The following is an 18,909-nucleotide window of genomic DNA, read 5'->3' as shown; positions in this document are numbered from 1 at the left end:
GCCCCAGCCCAGACCCCATCTAACAAAGCACACTGACACACTGCCCCAACCCAGACCCCATCTACACAGCACACTGACACAGCCCCAGCCCAGACGCCATCTACACAGCACGCTGCCCTAACCCAGGCCCCATCTACACAGCACACTGACACACTGCCCCAGCCCAGACCCCATCTACACAGCACACTGACACACTGCCCCAGCCCAGACCCCATCTAACAAAGCACACTGACACACTGCCCCAACCCAGACCCCATCTAACACAGCACACTGACACACTGCCCCAACCCAGACCCCATCTACACAGCACACTGCCCTAACCCAGACCCCATCTACACAGCACACTGACAAACTGTCCTAATCCAGACCCCATCTACACAGCACACTGACACACTGCCCCAACCCAGACCCCATCTAATACAGCACACTGACACACTGCCCCAACCCAGACCCCATCTACACAGCACACTACCCTAACCCAGACCCCATCTACACAGCACACTGACACACTGTCCTAACCCAGACCCCATCTACACAGCACACTGCCCTAACCCAGACCCCATCTAACACAGCACACTGACACACTGTCCTAACCCAGACCCCATCGACACAGCACACTGCCCTAACCCAGACCCCATCGAACACAGCACACTGACACACTGCCCCAAACCAAACCCCATCTACAGAGCACACTGACACACTGCCCCAAACCAAACCCCATCTACAGAGCACACTGACACACTGCCCCAACCCAGACCCCATCTACACAGCACACTGACACACTGCCCCAACCCAGACCCCATCTAACACAGCACACTGACACACTGCTCCAACACAGACCCCATCGACACAGCACACTGCCCTAGCCCAGACCCCACCTAACACAGCACACTGACACACTGTCCTAACCCAGACCCCATCGACACAGCACACTGCCCTAACCCAGACCCCATCTAACACAGCACACTGACACACTGCCCTAACCCAGACCCCATCTACACAGCACACTGCCCTAACCCAGACACCATCTAACACAGCACACTGACACACTGCCCCAACCCAGACCCCATCTACACAGCACACTGACACACTGTCCTAACCCAGACCCCATCTACACAGCACACTGCCCTAACCCAGACCCCATCTAACACAGCACACTGACACACTGTCCTAACCCAGACCCCATCGACACAGCACACTGCCCTAACCCAGACCCCATCTAACACAGCACACTGACACACTGCCCCAAACCAAACCCCATCTACAGAGCACACTGACACACTGCCCCAAACCAAACCCCATCTACAGAGCACACTGACACACTGCCCCAACCCAGACCCCATCTACACAGCACACTGACACACTGCCCCAACCCAGACCCCATCTAACACAGCACACTGACACACTGCTCCAACACAGACCCCATCGACACAGCACACTGCCCTAGCCCAGACCCCACCTAACACAGCACACTGACACACTGTCCTAACCCAGACCCCATCGACACAGCACACTGCCCTAACCCAGACCCCATCTAACACAGCACACTGACACACTGCCCTAACCCAGACCCCATCTACACAGCACACTGCCCTAACCCAGACACCATCTAACACAGCACACTGACACACTGCCCCAACCCAGACCCCATCTACACAGCACACTGACACACTGCTCTAACCCAGACCCCATCTAACACAGCACACTGACACACTGCCCTAATCCGGACCCCATCTACACAGCACACTGACACACTGCCCCAAACCAAACCCCATCTACAGAGCACACTGACACACTGCCCAAACCCAGACCCCATCTAACACAGCACACTGACACACTGCCTTAACCCAGATCCCATCTAACACAGCACACTGCCACACTGCCCTAACCCAGACCACAGCTACACAGCACACTGCCCTAACCCAGACCCCATCTAACGCAGCACACTGACACACTGCCCTAACCCAGACCCCAGCTACACAGCACACTGCCCTAACCCAGACCCCATCTACACAGCACACTGACACACTGCCCCAACCCAGACCCCATCTAACACAGCACACTGCCACACTGCCCTAACCCAGACCCCATCTACACAGCACACTGACACACTGCCCTAACCCAGACCCCATCTACACAGCACACTGACACACTGCCCCAACCCAGACCCCATCTACACAGCACACTGACACACTGCCCCAACTCAGACCCCATCTAACACAGCACACTGACACACTGCTCCAACACAGACCCCATCGACACAGCACACTGCCCTAGCCCAGACCCCATCTAACACAGCACGCTGACACACTGCCCTAGCCCAGACCCCATCTAACACAGCACACTGACACACTGCCCTAACCCAGACCCCAGCTACACAGCACACTGCCCTAGCCCAGACCCCATCTAACACAGCACACTGACACACTGCCCCAACCCAGACCCCATCTAAACAGCACACTGGCACATTTCCCCAACCCAGACCCCATCTACACAGCACACTGACACACTGCCCTAACCCAGGCCCCATCTAACACAGCACACTGCCCTAACCCAGACCCCATCTACACAGGACACTGCCCCAACTCAGACCCCATCTACACAGCACACTGCCCTAACCCAGACCCCATCTACACAGCACACTGACACACTGCCCTAACCCAGACCCCATCTAGCACAGCACACTGACACACTGCCCTAACCCAGACCCCATCTACACAGCACACTGACACACTGCCCTAACCCAGACCCTATCTAACACAGCACACTGACACACTGCCCTAACCCAGACCCCATCTACACAGCACACTGACACACTGCCCCAACTCAGACCCCATCTAACACAGCACACTGACACACTGCCCTAACCCAGACCCCATCTACACAGCACACTGACACACTGCCCCAACTCAGACCCCATCTAACACAGCACACTGACACACTGCCCCAACTCAGACCCCATCTAACACAGCACACTGACACACTGCCCTAACCCAGACCCCATCTACACAGCACACTGACACACTGCCCCAACTCAGACCCCATCTAACACAGCACACTGACACACTGCCCCAACACAGACCCCATCTACACAGCACACTGACAGACTGCCCTAGCCCAGACCCCATCTACACAGCACACTGACACACTGCCCTAACCCAGACCCCATCTACACAGCACACTGACACACTGCCCTAACCCAGACCCCATCTAGCACAGCACACTGACACACTGCCCTAACCCAGACCCCATCTACACAGCACACTGACACACTGCCCGAACCCAAACCCCATCTACACAGCACACTGACACACTGCCCAAACCCAGACCCCATCTACACAGCACACTGACACACTGCTCCAACACAGACCCCATCGACACAGCACACTGCCCTAGCCCAGACCCCATCTAACACAGCACACTGACACACTGCCCTAACCCAGACCCCAGCTACACAGCACACTGCCCTAGCCCAGACCCCATCTAACGCAGCACACTGACACACTGCCCTAACCCAGACCCCAGCTACACAGCACACTGTCCTAGCCCAGACCCCATCTACACAGGACACTGCCACAACTCAGACCCCATCTACACAGCACACTGACACACTGCCCTAACCCAGACCCCATCTAGCACAGCACACTGACACACTGCCCTAACCCAGACCCCATCTAGCACAGCACACTGACACACTGCCCTAACCCAGACCCCATCTACACAGCACACTGACACACTGCCCAAACCCAGACCCCATCTAACACAGCACACTGACACACTGCACTAACCCAGGCCCCATCTAACACAGCACACTGACACACTGCCCTAACCCAGACCCCATCTAGCACAGCACACTGACACACTGCCCTAACCCAGACCCCATCAAGCACAGCACACTGACACACTGCTGCAACCCATATCCCATCTACACAGCACACTGCCCTAACCCAGACCCCATCTACACCGCACACTGACGCACTGCTACAACTCAGACCCCATCTACACAGCACACTGCCATAGCCCAGCCCCATCTAACACAGCACACTGACACACTGCCATAGCCCAGACCCCATCTAACACAGCACACTGACACACTGCCCTAACCCAGACCCCATCTACACAGCACACTGACACACTGCCCTAACCCAGATCCCATCTACACAGCACACTGCCCTAACCCAGACCCCATCTACACAGCACACTGACACACTGCCCTAACCCAGACCCCAGCTACACAGCACACTGCCCTAACCCAGATCCCATCTACACAGCACACTGACACGCTGCCCTAACCCAGACACCATCTAACACAGCACACTGACACACTGCCCTAACCCAGACACCATCTAACACAGCACACTGACACACTGCCCAAACCCAGACCCCATCTAACACAGCACACTGACACACTGCCCCAACCCAGACCCCATCTAACACAGCACACTGCCCTAACCCAGACCCCATCTACACAGCACACTGACACACTGCCCAAACCCAGACCCCATCTAACACAGCACACTGACACACTGCCCCAACCCAGACCCCATCTAACATGGCACACTGCCCTAGCCCAGACCCCATCTAACACAGCACACTGACACACTGCCCTAACCCAGATCCCATCTACACAGCACACTGACACACTGCCCTAACCCAGACACCATCTAACACAGTACACAGACACACTGCCCCAACCCAGACCCCATCTAACACAGCACACTGACACACTGCCCTAACCCAGACCCCAGCTACACAGCACACTGCCCTAGCCCAGACCCCATCTAACGCAGCACACTGACACACTGCCCTAACCCAGACCCCATCTACACAGCACACTGACACACTGCTCTAACCCAGACCCCATCTACACAGCACACTGGCACACTGCCCCAACCCAGACCCCATCTACACAGCACACTGGCACATTTCCCCAACCCAGACCCCATCTACACAGCACACTGACACACTGCACTAACCCAGGCCCCATCTAACACAGCACACTGCCCTAACCCAGACCCCATCTACACAGGACACTGCCCCAACTCAGACCCCATCTACACAGCACACTGCCCTAACCCAGACCCCATCTACACAGCACACTGCCCTAACCCAGACCCCATCTAGCACAGCACACTGACACACTGCCCTAACCCAGACCCCATCTACACAGCACACTGACACACTGCCCAAACCCAGACCCCATTTAACACAGCACACTGACACACTGCCCTAACCCAGACCCCATCTACACAGCACACTGACACACTGCCCCAACTCAGACCCCATCTAACACAGCACACTGACACACTGCCCTAACCCAGACCCCATCTACACAGCACACTGACACACTGCCCTAACCCAGACCCCATCTACACAGCACACTGCCCTAACCCAGACCCCATCTACACAGCACACTGACACACTGCCCTAACCCAGACCCCATCTACACAGCACACTGCCCTAACCCAGACACCATCTAACACAGCACACTGACACACTGCCCTAACCCAGACCCCATCTAACACAGCACACTGACACACTGCCCTAATCCAGACCCCATCTACACAGCACACTGACACACTGCCCTAACCCAGACCCCATCTACACAGCACACTGCCCTAACCCAGACACCATCTAACACAGCACACTGACACACTGCCCTAACCCAGACCCCATCTAACACAGCACACTGACACACTGCCCTAATCCAGACCCCATCTACACAGCACACTGACACACTGCCCAAACCCAGACCCCATCTAACACAGCACACTGACACACTGCCTTAACCCAGACCCCATCTAACACAGCAAACTGACACACTGCCCTAACCCAGACCCCATCTAACACAGCAAACTGACACACTGCCCTAACCCAGACCCCATCTAACACAGCACACTGACACACTGCCCTAATCCAGACCCCATCTACACAGCACACTGACACACTGCCCTAACCCAGACCCCAGCTACACAGCACACTGACACACTGCCCTAACCCAGACCCCATCTAACACAGCACACTGACACACTGCCCTAACCCAGACCCCATCGACACAGCACACTGCCCTAGCCCAGACCCCATCTAACACAGCACACTGACACACTGCCCTAACCCAGACCCCATCGACACAGCACACTGCCCTAGCCCAGACCTCATCTAACGCAGCACACTGACACACTGCCCTAACCCAGATCCCATCTACACAGCACACTGACACACTGCCCCAACCCAGACCCCATCTACACAGCACTCTGGCACATTGCCCCAACCCAGACCCCATCTACACAGCACACCAACACACTGCCCTAACCCAGGCCCCATCTAACACAGCACACTGCCCTAACCCAGACCCCATCTACACAGGACACTGCCCCAACTCAGACCCCATCTACACAGCACACTGCCCTAACCCAGGTCCCATCTAACACAGCACACTGCCCTAACCCAGACCCCATCTACACAGCACACTGCCCCAACTCAGACCCCATCTACACAGCACACTGCCCTAACCCAGACCCCATCTACACAGCACACTGACACACTGCACTAACCCAGGCCCCATCTAACACAGCACACTGACACACTGCCCTAACCCGGACCCCATCTAGCACAGCACACTGACACACTGCCCTAACCCAGACCCCATCTAGCACAGCACACTGACACACTGCTGCAACCCATACCCCATCTACACAGCACACTGCCCTAACCCAGACCCCATCTACACCGCACACTGACGCACTGCTACAACTCAGACCCCATCTACACAGCACACTGCCATAGCCCAGCCCCATCTAACACAGCACACTGACACACTGCCCTAACCCAGACCCCATCTACACAGCACACTGACACACTGCCCTAACCCAGATCCCATCTACACAGCACACTGACACACTGCCCAAACCCAGACCCCATCTAACACAGCACACTGACACACTGCCCAAACCCAGACCCCATCTAACACAGCACACTGACACACTGCCCCAACCCAGACCCCATCTAACCCAGCACACTGCCCCAACCCAGACCCCATCTACACAGCACACTGACACACTGCACTAACCCAGAACCCGTCTAACACAGCACACTGGCACACTGCCCTAACCCAGACCCCAGCTACACAGCACACTGCACTAACCCAGACCCCATCTACACAGCACACTGACACACTGCCCTAACCCAGACCCCATCTAACACAGCACACTGACATACTGCCCTAACCCAGACCCCATCAAACGCAGCACACTGACACACTGCCCTAACCCAGGCCCCATCTACACAGCACACTGCCCTAACCCAGACCCCATCTAACACAGCACACTGCCCTAACACAGACCCCATCTACACAGGACACTGACCTAACCCAGACCACATCTAACACAGCACACTGACACACTGCCCTAACCCAGACCCCATCTACACAGGACACTGCCCCAACTCAGACCCCATCTACACAGCACACTGCCCTAACCCAGACCCCATCTACACAGCACACTGACACACTGCCCTAACCCAGACCCCATCTAGCACAGCACACTGACACACTGCCCTAACCCAGACCCCATCTACACAGCACACTGACACACTGCCCTAACCCAGACCCTATCTAACACAGCACACTGACACACTGCCCTAACCCAGACCCCATCTACACAGCACACTGACACACTGCCCCAACTCAGACCCCATCTAACACAGCACACTGACACACTGCCCTAACCCAGACCCCATCTACACAGCACACTGACACACTGCCCCAACTCAGACCCCATCTAACACAGCACACTGACACACTGCCCCAACTCAGACCCCATCTAACACAGCACACTGACACACTGCCCTAACCCAGACCCCATCTACACAGCACACTGACACACTGCCCCAACTCAGACCCCATCTAACACAGCACACTGACACACTGCCCCAACACAGACCCCATCTACACAGCACACTGACAGACTGCCCTAGCCCAGACCCCATCTACACAGCACACTGACACACTGCCCTAACCCAGACCCCATCTACACAGCACACTGACACACTGCCCTAACCCAGACCCCATCTAGCACAGCACACTGACACACTGCCCTAACCCAGACCCCATCTACACAGCACACTGACACACTGCCCGAACCCAAACCCCATCTACACAGCACACTGACACACTGCCCAAACCCAGACCCCATCTACACAGCACACTGACACACTGCTCCAACACAGACCCCATCGACACAGCACACTGCCCTAGCCCAGACCCCATCTAACACAGCACACTGACACACTGCCCTAACCCAGACCCCAGCTACACAGCACACTGCCCTAGCCCAGACCCCATCTAACGCAGCACACTGACACACTGCCCTAACCCAGACCCCAGCTACACAGCACACTGTCCTAGCCCAGACCCCATCTACACAGGACACTGCCACAACTCAGACCCCATCTACACAGCACACTGACACACTGCCCTAACCCAGACCCCATCTAGCACAGCACACTGACACACTGCCCTAACCCAGACCCCATCTAGCACAGCACACTGACACACTGCCCTAACCCAGACCCCATCTACACAGCACACTGACACACTGCCCAAACCCAGACCCCATCTAACACAGCACACTGACACACTGCACTAACCCAGGCCCCATCTAACACAGCACACTGACACACTGCCCTAACCCAGACCCCATCTAGCACAGCACACTGACACACTGCCCTAACCCAGACCCCATCAAGCACAGCACACTGACACACTGCTGCAACCCATATCCCATCTACACAGCACACTGCCCTAACCCAGACCCCATCTACACCGCACACTGACGCACTGCTACAACTCAGACCCCATCTACACAGCACACTGCCATAGCCCAGCCCCATCTAACACAGCACACTGACACACTGCCATAGCCCAGACCCCATCTAACACAGCACACTGACACACTGCCCTAACCCAGACCCCATCTACACAGCACACTGACACACTGCCCTAACCCAGATCCCATCTACACAGCACACTGCCCTAACCCAGACCCCATCTACACAGCACACTGACACACTGCCCTAACCCAGACCCCAGCTACACAGCACACTGCCCTAACCCAGATCCCATCTACACAGCACACTGACACGCTGCCCTAACCCAGACACCATCTAACACAGCACACTGACACACTGCCCTAACCCAGACACCATCTAACACAGCACACTGACACACTGCCCAAACCCAGACCCCATCTAACACAGCACACTGACACACTGCCCCAACCCAGACCCCATCTAACACAGCACACTGCCCTAACCCAGACCCCATCTACACAGCACACTGACACACTGCCCAAACCCAGACCCCATCTAACACAGCACACTGACACACTGCCCCAACCCAGACCCCATCTAACATGGCACACTGCCCTAGCCCAGACCCCATCTAACACAGCACACTGACACACTGCCCTAACCCAGATCCCATCTACACAGCACACTGACACACTGCCCTAACCCAGACACCATCTAACACAGTACACAGACACACTGCCCCAACCCAGACCCCATCTAACACAGCACACTGACACACTGCCCTAACCCAGACCCCAGCTACACAGCACACTGCCCTCGCCCAGACCCCATCTAACGCAGCACACTGACACACTGCCCTAACCCAGACCCCATCTACACAGCACACTGACACACTGCTCTAACCCAGACCCCATCTACACAGCACACTGGCACACTGCCCCAACCCAGACCCCATCTACACAGCACACTGGCACATTTCCCCAACCCAGACCCCATCTACACAGCACACTGACACACTGCACTAACCCAGGCCCCATCTAACACAGCACACTGCCCTAACCCAGACCCCATCTACACAGGACACTGCCCCAACTCAGACCCCATCTACACAGCACACTGCCCTAACCCAGACCCCATCTACACAGCACACTGCCCTAACCCAGACCCCATCTAGCACAGCACACTGACACACTGCCCTAACCCAGACCCCATCTACACAGCACACTGACACACTGCCCAAACCCAGACCCCATTTAACACAGCACACTGACACACTGCCCTAACCCAGACCCCATCTACACAGCACACTGACACACTGCCCCAACTCAGACCCCATCTAACACAGCACACTGACACACTGCCCTAACCCAGACCCCATCTACACAGCACACTGACACACTGCCCTAACCCAGACCCCATCTACACAGCACACTGCCCTAACCCAGACCCCATCTACACAGCACACTGACACACTGCCCTAACCCAGACCCCATCTACACAGCACACTGCCCTAACCCAGACACCATCTAACACAGCACACTGACACACTGCCCTAACCCAGACCCCATCTAACACAGCACACTGACACACTGCCCTAATCCAGACCCCATCTACACAGCACACTGACACACTGCCCTAACCCAGACCCCATCTACACAGCACACTGCCCTAACCCAGACACCATCTAACACAGCACACTGACACACTGCCCTAACCCAGACCCCATCTAACACAGCACACTGACACACTGCCCTAATCCAGACCCCATCTACACAGCACACTGACACACTGCCCAAACCCAGACCCCATCTAACACAGCACACTGACACACTGCCTTAACCCAGACCCCATCTAACACAGCAAACTGACACACTGCCCTAACCCAGACCCCATCTAACACAGCAAACTGACACACTGCCCTAACCCAGACCCCATCTAACACAGCACACTGACACACTGCCCTAATCCAGACCCCATCTACACAGCACACTGACACACTGCCCTAACCCAGACCCCAGCTACACAGCACACTGACACACTGCCCTAACCCAGACCCCATCTAACACAGCACACTGACACACTGCCCTAACCCAGACCCCATCGACACAGCACACTGCCCTAGCCCAGACCCCATCTAACACAGCACACTGACACACTGCCCTAACCCAGACCCCATCGACACAGCACACTGCCCTAGCCCAGACCTCATCTAACGCAGCACACTGACACACTGCCCTAACCCAGATCCCATCTACACAGCACACTGACACACTGCCCCAACCCAGACCCCATCTACACAGCACTCTGGCACATTGCCCCAACCCAGACCCCATCTACACAGCACACCAACACACTGCCCTAACCCAGGCCCCATCTAACACAGCACACTGCCCTAACCCAGACCCCATCTACACAGGACACTGCCCCAACTCAGACCCCATCTACACAGCACACTGCCCTAACCCAGGTCCCATCTAACACAGCACACTGCCCTAACCCAGACCCCATCTACACAGCACACTGCCCCAACTCAGACCCCATCTACACAGCACACTGCCCTAACCCAGACCCCATCTACACAGCACACTGACACACTGCACTAACCCAGGCCCCATCTAACACAGCACACTGACACACTGCCCTAACCCGGACCCCATCTAGCACAGCACACTGACACACTGCCCTAACCCAGACCCCATCTAGCACAGCACACTGACACACTGCTGCAACCCATACCCCATCTACACAGCACACTGCCCTAACCCAGACCCCATCTACACCGCACACTGACGCACTGCTACAACTCAGACCCCATCTACACAGCACACTGCCATAGCCCAGCCCCATCTAACACAGCACACTGACACACTGCCCTAACCCAGACCCCATCTACACAGCACACTGACACACTGCCCTAACCCAGATCCCATCTACACAGCACACTGACACACTGCCCAAACCCAGACCCCATCTAACACAGCACACTGACACACTGCCCAAACCCAGACCCCATCTAACACAGCACACTGACACACTGCCCCAACCCAGACCCCATCTAACCCAGCACACTGCCCCAACCCAGACCCCATCTACACAGCACACTGACACACTGCACTAACCCAGAACCCGTCTAACACAGCACACTGGCACACTGCCCTAACCCAGACCCCAGCTACACAGCACACTGCACTAACCCAGACCCCATCTACACAGCACACTGACACACTGCCCTAACCCAGACCCCATCTAACACAGCACACTGACATACTGCCCTAACCCAGACCCCATCAAACGCAGCACACTGACACACTGCCCTAACCCAGGCCCCATCTACACAGCACACTGCCCTAACCCAGACCCCATCTAACACAGCACACTGCCCTAACACAGACCCCATCTACACAGGACACTGACCTAACCCAGACCACATCTAACACAGCACACTGACACACTGCCCTAACCCAGACCCCATCTACACAGCACACTGACACACTGCCCTAACCAAGACCCCATCTAACACAGCACACTGACACACTGCCCCAGCCCAGACCTCGTCTACACAGCACACTGACCTAACCCAGACTCCATCTAACACAGCACACTGCCCTAACCCAGACCACATCTAACACAGCACACTGACACACTGCCCTAACCCAGACCCCATCTACACAGCACACTGACACACTGCCCTAACCAAGACCCCATCTAATACAGCACACTGACACACTGCCTTAACCCAGACCCCATCTAACACAGCACACTGACACACTGCCCTAACCCAGGCCCCATCTACACAGCACACTGCCCTAACCCAGACCCCATCTAACACAGCACACTGCCCTAACACAGACCCCATCTACACAGGACACTGACCTAACCCAGACCCCATCTAACACAGCACACTGACACGCTGCTCCAACCCAGGACCAATCTAACATCACACAAACACACTGCTCCAACCAGGCCCCATCTGACTTTGCACCCTAACACACTGCCCCAACCCAGTGATAAAAACAAAAAACTAAAAGCTACTGCGGATGCTGGAAATCCAAAACAAAAACAGAATTACCTGGAAAAACTCAGCAGATCTGGCAGCATCGGCGGAAAAGAAATCAGTCAACGTTTCGAGTCTTCATGACCCTTCGACAGTTCTGCCGGCCACTGATTTCACCCTAAATCCCACAAAGACCATGTAAACTGCACATTTCTTAACTTGCAGTTCAATTCAACCTTCCACAAAACAGCAACCCTGTAGGGTGGTGTAATAATGCACTACCCCATAAACTGATAGGAGAATAACACGTACAATGCCTCCAAAAAAGCTCAATCTCAGCATTGTCTGTTGGCACAAGGTTAAGGTTCACAGCAGCTATGCTGTAAGAGAGAGTGCAAATCAAAAGATAATGAACCCTTGCAAGAAAGGTACCTCAATCAGCTTGGGAGGTTTTCATCTTCATATAGATTGGACAAATCAAATTGGCAAAGGTAGTCTGGGGGATGAGTTCATCGAGTGTATTCGGGGCAGTTTCTTGGAACAATATTTTTCTGCTACCAGCCAGGCAACAGTATTTTAAGCATAGATGGTAATGTGTAATGAGACAGGATCATTCATTAATGGTCTCAGTGAAGGATCCTCCAAGCCAAGTGTGGTCATAACATGATAAAATTTCACATTCATTTTGAAGGTAAGAAACTTGGGTCTGAAAATAATGTGTCTTAAACTTAAACTTAAATAAAGGCAATCACAAAGATATGAAGATAAAGTTGACTCAAAAAGACTAGGAAAGTAATTTAAAAGGCAAGATGATAGAGAAGCAGTGGCAGATATTTCATAACTCTCAGATATATTCCATCGAGAAAGAAAGCATCTAGAAGATGGATGCATCATCTGTGGGCAACTGAAGTAGCTAAAGATGATATTAAATTGAAAGAAATGGCATATAATGCTGAGAAGATCAGTGGTAGGCCAGAATGTTGGGAAAACTTTAGAAATCAGCAAAATACACTTAAAAAAAGATTAGAATGCAAATAAACTAGCAAAAAATATTAAAGCAGACAGTAAGGGCTTCTGTAAGCATAAAAAAGGAAAATAGCTTCAATGTTGCTGTGGTACAGAGGGATCTGGATGCCCTTGTACATGAATCATAAAAGGGTTAGCATACAGGTACAGCAAGTAATTAGGAAGGCAAATGGGACATTGGCCTTTATTGCACAGACTATAAAAGTAGGGATGCCTTGCTACATTTGTATAGAGCGTTGGCAAGACCACATCTAGAGTACTGCAACCAGTTTTGATCTCCTTACCAAAGGAGGTATATGCTTGCATTTGAGGGAATTCAGCAAAGGTTAATGAGATTGATTCTAGGGATGAAACAATTGTCTTATGGGAAGAGGTTGAGCAAGTTGGGCCTATACTCATTGGAGTTAGGAAGAATGAGAGGTGATCTTATTAAAACCAGACTAGATTCTGAGGGGCTTGACAGGGTAGAGGCTGAAAGGACCCTTGTGAGAAAATCTAGAACTACAGGGCACGGTTTCAGAACAAGAGGTTTCCATTTAGAGGCAAGCAGGAACAACTTCTCTCAAGAGTTGTTAATCTCTGAAATTCTATACCCCAGAGAGCAGTGAAGGCTGGGTCATTGAATATATTCAAGGCCAAGTTAGACAAATTTTTGATCTATAAGGGAGTCAAGGGTTACAGGGGATTGGCAAGAAAGCAGAGTTGAGGCCACGATCAGATTCGGCCATGATCTTATTGAATGGCGGAACTGGCTCGAGGGGCCGAATGGCCTACTCATGCTCCTATTTCTTATGTTATGTTTCTTATGTCAAACAATTCAAAGGTAGCAACAATTAAATTGCATGTTAAAAGAAGAGGGCAAAGAGCTCATTTTTAATTGTGGGAAATAGAAATTTTACTTCAAGATTGCATTCTTGGCAGATGCAATGAATTCAGAAGTTATAACTCTATTTCCCAATTTTCAGTAAAACTGTTTATTTTGAAGAAAGGTATTAATACTGTACTTCTGATATCTCACATGCCCAATCACCACTAGTCACCACAAGGAAACCAGACATTCCCCAAGGGAAGTAGGAAAAGGAACCTAGACTGGTGTTAACTCAACTTGCTCACATCACAAAATACGATGTCAATGGGCCAATAAAAAAAATTAATTATTCCCCTGCCAGCCCCACATACCACAGAATTATTATGGCACAGGAAACCACCATTTGGCCCATCGTGTCTGCGCCTTCTCTCAGAATGAGCAACTCATCTAGTGCCATTCCTCCACCTTCTCCTCGTAACCCTACACATTCTCTTCTCAGATAACAGTCTAATTCCCTTTTGAATGCTTCAATCGAACCTGTCTCCACCACACACTCGGGCAGCACATTCCAGGCCCTAACCACTCGCTGCGTGAAAACATTTCTCCTCATTTTTCTTAATTTGTTCATGGGTTGTGGGCATCGCTGGCTGGGTCAGCATTTATTGCCCATCAGAACTGAGTGGCTTGCTAGGCCATTTAAGAGTCAACCACATTGCTGTGGGTCTGGAGTCACATGTAGGCCAGACCAGGTAAGGATGGCAGATTTCCTTCCCTAAAAGGACATTAGTGAACCAGATGAGTTTTGACAACAATCTACAATGGTTTCATGGTCATTATTAGACTTTTAATTCCAGATTTTTTATTGAATTCAAATTTCACCATCTGCCATGGTGGGATTTGAACCAGGTCTTCAGAGCATTACCCTGGGAATCTGGAGCACTAGCCCAGTGACAATACCACACCCCCCTCATATCAACAAACCAGGGGCACAAAAATAATTTTAGCCACAGTTACCATAAAATAATTCTCCTCAAAGTTATTTCATTCCTGGCTCTATTACAAATTTTACCACCTGCTGCACCTTCAAGAGAAGTCAATGATCTCTGCAAGGATGTCAAATTTTATGATTTACATTGTTCCAGTTGTACCAGAGAACCCTACAATCTCACTGAACCTACATCATTTAATGGTGAATTTGATCATTCATGTCTCTACATATCTCGAAAGCCTTGACTAATTCCATATCTTTAATCCGACGAGGGATTGATAGTTTGTGTCCGAGCGATAGCCTATCTTAAAAGAAAGCTGGCATTTACAGAAATCAACTTAATAATGGGCAAGCATTCCCTAAAGTCATGACACATGATTTCAGGCCTCCTGGGGCAACAGGCCATTTTCAATATATTTATTACACATTTATGCTTCCCATTACATACTTGCATGTTAATGCCATGAATAGCGGGTGTGTCAAATGCTCGTGTTATATCAGCTTGAATTGTGAAAATCAACCAGCAATACAATTTTGTTATTCCTTGTAAGTTGACAGGCTTGAGCTGTAGGGTACAAACGGCAAGTATTTGTAATGGTTCTAGTGTTTTTTTTTCATTTATTCTTTCATGGGATGTGGGCGTCACCAGCAAATCAGCATTTGTTGCCCATCCTTAATTGCCCTTGAACTGAGTGGTTTGCTTGGCCATTTCAGAGGGCAGTTAAGAGTCAACCTAGAGTCACATGTAGGTCAGACCAGACAAGGATGGCAGATTTCCTTCCCTAAAAGACATTAGTGAACTAGATGGGTTTTTACAAGTGATAGTTGCCATGATCACCATTACTGAGAGTCGTTTTCAATTCCAGATTTAATTAATTTAAATTCCACCAGCTGCCATGGCGGGATTTGAACCCATGTCCCCAGAGCATTAGCCTGGGTTACTAGTCCAGTGATATTACCATTAATCCACCGTCTCTCTCTAGTGTGATGGACAAAGTAACATACAACATGACAATACCTTGAAATACATGGGATTCTTTTTCCCCGATTTAAGTTTTAAGAAAGCTGTTGCACGTGTCTACCTGATAAACTACAAGCTGAAGGCACAGCTCCCGATGGTGGGCTAAATCAAGGGGGAAGTGCAAAAGAGGCCAGAGTCAGGAGAACAAAGAGTTCGGGAATGAAAGATGGGTCTAGGGCTGAAGTAGGTTACGGAGATAGGGAGGCACAAAACCATGAAGAAATTTAAACATGAGGTTCAGAATTTTAAAACTGAGGCACTAAAGAGTCAGCCGGGTCAGGGTACTGGGCAAGCAAGACAGGATAGTGCAGCAGAATTTCAGATGAAATGAAGTTTATGGAGGGTAGAAGATGGCAGGTGGGCTAGGAGTACAGTGAAATAATTGAGTCTGGAGGTGATAAAGATTTCAGGGGCACATAAGCTGATAGTTCTTGGAGGTGGAAGTAGGCAACCTATGTAATGGATAGAATACAGGTCACTCAAACTCAAGTTGTATAGGTTACCAAGGTTATAACCCCACGCCTGCAGGCTACGTAATCAAGGTGCAGTGTGTAGAGAAGGAAGAGAAGGGGTCCAAGGACACATTATTGGAAAATATTAAGTATGGTACAGGAATAGGAAGAGAAGCCAGTGCTGAAGATGCTCACTCTTACTTCAGGGTAGGTAAAAGTGTAACCAAGGGAAATGACAATAGGAAAGCATTGTATGGCCGGCCACAAAGGCAGCAGGTTGAGGACAATGACAAATAGTGCATCAGAGTCAGAGAATGTCAGAGAAAAGCAACCAATTACTCCAGAGTACAGAATAATTCCCACCTGTAGAAAATAATTCATTAACTTCAGGAGTCATTTAGAATCCTCTAATGTTCTGCAGAATCTGCTCAAAAATAATTAGCACGTAAGTGACTCAAGTGGGGCATCGCTAACACAACTCAGACCCTTACAGGAACACATGGTATAAAGCTCCTGTCCTTCTGAAACATCCTCTGACTGACTATGGGCAGCATCACAAGAAAATAAGCTCAATAAAGCTAGTGATAAATAGCTCTCTAAACTGGAAGCTCTCTAAACATCAGACAAGGTTTGAACATTCAAATCAAACACAGGATTTGTGGCAGTTCATTAAATCTATACAAATAGAGGTGAGCTGTAAACAACTCTCTGCCCATCTATTTTAATTATGGGTACCATTTGGTGTTACGGTCTGAACTGTGACTGATCGCTGGTACCTCTTCTGTTTGGTTCCTGTCATCCATGTATACAAAAAGAACACTGCTCATGTCAGAAACGTACTTGCTCACTCACCATACAGACTCCACATTCACATCTGTCCAGCTTCCCAACATACGAAGCTTGAAATCGGAAAACCAGGTCTTGCCCCCAGGACTCAACCACAGGGAAAAGCTGCAAGAAATCAAGTTGACTTAGTTACTATGAGGAGTTTGAGGGAGCATCAATAAAGAATGTGTGCAATAATGTCATTTTCCATTCCACACAGGTGTACTAAACTGCTACACAAATGCAGCTTTTAGAATTACAACACATAGTATAGCTCACAGGAGAAAACCAGCCTGAAAACTTGCACCTATCAGCTCATCGCTCAAACTGCCCATTATAAAATTAGAACACACGGCAGTTCCCAATAGCCCTTAAAAAGATTGAATGCTGAACGTGGAGAGTGTAATAGATTCCCATCAGCCAGCAGACACCAGGCGTTCCCTCAAAATGGGGGAGGTGGAATGAGGGATGGGAGGGGGCGGTGGCACTATCAAGGACTGGAAGACACAAAGAGAAAAATCAGAGTGTCAAAGCCTTTGACTAATTGTGCTGGTCCCCTGCCAGCCAATTCAGAGCCACAGAGAGTTTCCAGTGAGTGGTCCAGACACCAAAGGTAACAGGAATATTACAGAATCCTTTATTGTACAGTATGAACAGAATGGGTCAGTACAGAGGGTTACAGTGGGGGGAGAAAGCAGTCAGGGTTTAGTCCACAATGTACCCACCAACCACTGAACATGGGCAGGATAGGTTTCGTTTATACCCTTTGTCCCTTACCTAATCTTGAGTTGAGATTAAATTAGTGGTTTAAATCAACTTTAAACCTTCTTGTCTGGTTTCCTATTGCCAGAAAATAATTGAAAAACAGCTGGAGCCTGCAGAACATCTCCAGTGGCAGGGTTTGCAAGATAGGGTAGAGACTCTAGAAAAAGTTATTTATTGACAGGTGCATAAATATTTCCACCAAAAGCAGTTTTTTGCTCCTAT

At 51.3% G+C, this 18,909-nt stretch overlaps 1 protein-coding gene across 1 annotated transcript in view; it reads right to left on the bottom strand.

Moving 5' to 3' along the window:
* The window catches only part of LOC144674970 (EVI5-like protein), a gene marked incomplete at its 3' end in the record, with an annotated part of 136,504 nt that extends 118,452 nt beyond the window's left edge, over positions 1 to 18,052 (bottom strand). Inside the window, exon 1 of the mRNA XM_078536060.1 lies at positions 17,938 to 18,052. The remainder of the gene's footprint in view (positions 1 to 17,937) is intronic.
* Between the last annotated feature and the right edge of the window lie 857 nt (positions 18,053 to 18,909).

Source organism: Cetorhinus maximus, unplaced genomic scaffold, assembly GCF_964194155.1.
Source record: "Cetorhinus maximus unplaced genomic scaffold, sCetMax3.hap1.1 HAP1_SCAFFOLD_873, whole genome shotgun sequence".
Taxonomy (NCBI): domain Eukaryota; kingdom Metazoa; phylum Chordata; class Chondrichthyes; order Lamniformes; family Cetorhinidae; genus Cetorhinus; species Cetorhinus maximus.
The sequence above is the reverse complement of the archived record's forward strand: the minus strand, read 5'-3'. Positions and strand labels throughout refer to the sequence as shown.